The following is a 4,738-nucleotide window of genomic DNA, read 5'->3' as shown; positions in this document are numbered from 1 at the left end:
CCCCAGGCCCACCCAGGCCCATCTGTATTATCCTCTCAGGGTCTGCAGTTCTATTCAGTTGACAAGCGTATTAGAACCAGCGCTGGGCCGCTGAGGTCACCATGTACTGTTTGGGGTGAGGACTTGGACTAGTCACCTTAATGACTGCTTAAAACCGCTATGGACGCGGGCGGGGGCGCCACTCGGGAAGGCGGAGTCAGGCGAATCTTGAGGCCAGCCTGGTCTACACAGAAAAACCCTCCCCCAACCCCCTCCCCTCCCCCAAACCCCACTGTGGACAAAGCGAATTGGGCACCACTGTGTGAAATGTCTGTGTTAAATAATTTCATTCCCACAGTAATTGTTAAGCAGCAGCCTCGGGCATCAGGGGGCCGAGGCAGGATGACCCCAAGTTCAAGGTCGGTCTGGGCTGCACAGTGAGTTCCTGGCAAGTTGGGTATCTCTCAGTTGGTAGAGTGCCTGCCTAGCTTTCAGGAAGCCCACATAAATCAGGCACGGTGGCCAAGCCAGTGATCCCAGCACCTATGAAGCAAGAGGACAAAAAGTTGAAAGCCATTTTCAGCTACCTAGTGACAACCTAAGCTATGTGAAATCCTGTCTCAAAAAGGTGGGGCTGGAAAGATGGGTTAGAGGTCAGAGCACTTACTGTCCTGGAGGAGCCTGGCTCTCAGCACCCACACGGGGTAGGTCCCAGCCACCTGTAACTCCAGCTCCAGGGGCAGTATAATAAAATAACAACTTTATTTTTAAGGAAAGGGGTTGTAGCTCAGGGATGCAACACTCGCCAGCATGTGAGAAATTCTGGATTCAGTTCTCAGTCACACACACCACAAACACACACAAAAAGGCAAAACAGTTATTTTAATTTTTCAGACCAAGAAACTGAGGCCCCAGGTAGTCAACTTGTCTCAGTTCTCCCACGGTGACCTGTTCCAGGGACAAAAACCATGTTACAACAGCCACTCTGTTACACAGCCCTTGGGAACCCTGTGGAAAGAACTTCTCCTCTGGACCCTCCCAGCAGCTGTGAAAGACAAGCCTGAAGGATCCACCCATTCCTCAGAACATGAAACTGAGGCTAAGTCACAGAGCAAGCCCCAGCTACTGCCACTTGGGTAACCGGCAGAACGGGAATCTGAAGCCTCAAATCCTCAAAGATGGATACAGTGGGGCCTGAATACTCAGGTGTCCTCAGGGGTGAGGAAGGGGAGAGAGAGGAGGGAGTGGAGAAGTATGCAGCCCCAGCGTTGGGGCCTCTGGGGTAGCCCCAGATCTTCACTTACAAACCCAGAAGGCTTTTGTTTTCCCCCCTCCCCTTTTGAAAAGAGCTGCTACCCCTAGGGGGTATGCTGGGGGGGGGGGGGGAGATGGCAGCTGGGTCTGGTCAGCTGATGCTAAGTGGGGCCCAGAGAGCGGAGCAGGGTTTTCCAAATGACATGCTTATTTATAGAGCACCTTGTTCCCAGAAAGGATGGGAAGGCTCCCAAGGAGGCCCCAGGGCTCGTGCAGTACCCAACCCAAAGCCAACCAGATACGCAAGATAGCAGCACCCTTATCTGAGAGAGCTAACAGTGCTGTGAAGTTCAAAGTGCACCCCTGTCCATTAAAACTCTACTTCCAGAGCCTAAGAAATATCACCTAAGAAACTGGTCCCAAAGCCTAAGGAAATGGGATGGAGTTAGACTGTTTATGGGGCCTGAAATGGTGCTGGGACTTCATCAGCAGTCGGACTCCCTGGGAGCAGAGTGCCTGGGGAATAGCAGAGTCTGGGCTGGAAGGCCATAGCCTCCACAGTGGCCAAAGACATGTCCCAAAACACAGGACCGTACTCCATGACAGGACCCTACCTCTTTGTCAGCTAGGAGTCTGCACCTCTGCCCCTGCCCCTCCCTCCACTCGGGCTCTACACACACTCAGAGCCCCAGGATGAATTCCCACACTTTAGGTAAGGCACCCGAAGAGACAAGCTCCGCCGGCCGTGGAACAGCACCTATGGCACATTTTCCACCGTCATCCCTGCTGGGCAGGGATGTTGAAAAGCAGGAAGGCTAACGCAAGTTAAAGGTGCCATGGCAACTTCCCAGACACTGTCCCCAGTGAGGGCTGGTGGCTGCCAGCCGCCTAAATATCCTGGAAGTGTGCTACCCCCTTCCTTGCGTGCTTGTGTCAAAAAAGAAAACATTTCAAACGCCTTGGCAGTGGAGGGCAGGCGAGAAAGGCGGGTAGGGAATGCTTCTCGAAGTTTGGGAAAGCATTCCAAATATTTGGAGCTGGATGGCCCTCGGGGAGGCGAGGGGAGATGGCACTCTGTGGCTCTGACCCAGCCTGAATTGGAAATCGGACTTCAGATGTCTCCATCCTAGCCGAGCCAACCACTGACCCATCTTCAGGCACAGCTGTCGGGCTGGGCCGGAAAGTACGGTGGCAGGCAGTCCTGTAAGGATGCAGCAGTTTTGGGGAGGGAGCCGTGCAGGCTGGGAGATCCTAGCGCCTTCTCGGGGTACTGGTCTTGGTGTGAACCCTAAGACATATTCTCCGTGGCTTTATTCACACTTACCTGCTTTGGTTTACAAATGAGGTCGGAGATTCCTGCCCCCACCTCTGGATTTGGGAGTGGGAACAAGGATGAAGGAGAGGGCACCAGTCAGCAGAGCATCGAGAACACTTCTCTACAATGTGAGTTATCCATCAGCCTTTCCCAGATCCAGGCGGTAGAGGTGCGGGAAGGGGTGGGGGGAGGCCCCTGGAAGGGCATCAGACAAGTGTGGTCCTCTATTTTCATCTCCTTCTAACTTTTGATCTTCATTTAGCTCGGTAAGAGAGAGGTGAGAGTGTTGAATCAGTCTCGGGATCTCTACGGATGCTCAGCTGACGGTGGTTCATGCCCCGAGGTGGAGGAGTTGAAGTCCCCGTCGGACACCCTCTGGACCAAAGTCGCTGTCAATGTTTTTCCTTTGCTTTGACCGACCGCCTGAGCCAGAGAATGAGGAAGGACGTGGCTGTAGATCCAAGCTGGTTTGGGGAGCGGTCTGGGCAGAGAGCCCCTGAAGTCTGCGTAGGTGTGATGGTATAACTTGAGCCGCCATGGTAGAGCAACTCTGGATTGGGAGCGTGAGGCATGCAGGACTCTCTGAAGACCTAGATCTGTCCAAACTGGCCGCTCTTTGGTCAGTGCCCATGGTTAAGGTCAGCTGGCACTTGGGTCCCATGAAGGTCTCCGCCAGCGTTGGTTGCTGGGCTTGCTTTCGGGGGTTTTTTGTTTGTTTGTTTGTTTGTTTATCTGCCGTTTCTCTGTGATCTGCCCAGCCCACGAGTGCCTCTCCTTGGGTCATGGTTATCAGACGAGGCTGCTTTTCAGTGGGCAGCAAAATCACCCTGGCAGAGAGCTGGCTGGCCTTGGGTAGGCACTCCAGGCCTTCCATCTCAGAACTCCGTGCCTCCCTTTCCCGGAATGTCCTGGACTTGCCAGGGGGCAGAGCGGCCTAAGGAAGACCAGTGAAGGGCAGTGAATCAAGACCCACCTGTGTCCCCAGAGAAGTTTAATGCGAGGAGTGGTTAAGACCCCAATATTGTGGCCCCACCATGCCTCCTTGCTACTGGCGACATTGTGGGTGGGGGACGCTTCCTGGTTTATCTGGAGTGGTGATGAGGCCCCTACACCTGAGGTGGCCTGAAGGCTGGGCCAAGCTGGGCTGTGAGCATGTGAGCTCGGGTGCAAACCTTAGGAACCCGGCCTTCTGGCACCTACCCTTCTCCTTGACGGCTCTGAGGAAGTGACACCCCAGACCACCATTTCCCAGGCCCCTATTTTCCACATTGCTACTCTAGGAGGGCGGGAGGGGGGGGGGGGGGGGGGGGGGGGCTGCAACTCGAACCTGTGTTTCTAGAAAAGGAAAGATTTGCTTAGAGCCGGCTAGAGGGGTGGGGGCAGGGGTGGGTTTTTCTCTAGCGACCTGAGCCTGCCCGCTCAGAAGAGTTGGCTTTAAGAAGCTCCCGCCCCCAACGTCCTTTCTTTCCCTGGGTCAGTCACAAGGCACCAGGGGTTCCAGAATTTTAAGATGAGGGGAAGCTCTCAAAGAGACCCCTGGAACACCTGGGGGTCTCTGAGAGCAGAGACTCTCTGAGAGCAGAGCGGCAGCTGGCTAGGAGGCAGGCCACTTCTCCCAGGGCCAGAGGTATCAAGAGATCAGCAAAATGAAACTAGTGTTGGGAGGGACCAGAGGTCTCCCGACCCCTCCCTAAGCTATCTACTCTGGCTCAGGAACCAAGGTCTACCTGGCCTGGGCCCCTCCACCACACCCTAGCCAAACCCTCAGTTTCCCCACTTTATGAACGCTAAGGAGGCATGGGCCACCGCCCGGCACTGCCGGTTGAAAGACTGTCTTACACATATGGGGAGAATTATCAGGATTCAGACTTCCCCTAATTCTATTTCAAAACAGCATACACATAAAACCTGCGCCATTAACAAGAACACAACAGGCATGTTAGTGGCTACCACTGAGCCAAGCAGATGACCTGCAAAGCAACCCCGGCCAACATGTTCTGCTCAGAAAGAACTTCCCTGAGCACAGGACAGGGAAAGGTTACTGGCGGGGGTGGGAACTCTGCTGAGCGCCTCCAAACAGAGAGGTCAGACAGGCATCACCCCCAGGTCCATCAGCAAGGTTTGTCCCTTCCTTTTGCTTTTCTTTCTTTCTTTCTTTCTTTCTTTCTTTCTTTCTTTCTTTCTTTCTTT

Source organism: Psammomys obesus, unplaced genomic scaffold (assembly GCF_907164565.1).
Source record: "Psammomys obesus unplaced genomic scaffold, mPsaObe1.curated_primary_1811, whole genome shotgun sequence".
Lineage (NCBI taxonomy): Eukaryota > Metazoa > Chordata > Mammalia > Rodentia > Muridae > Psammomys > Psammomys obesus.
The sequence above is the reverse complement of the archived record's forward strand: the minus strand, read 5'-3'. Positions refer to the sequence as shown.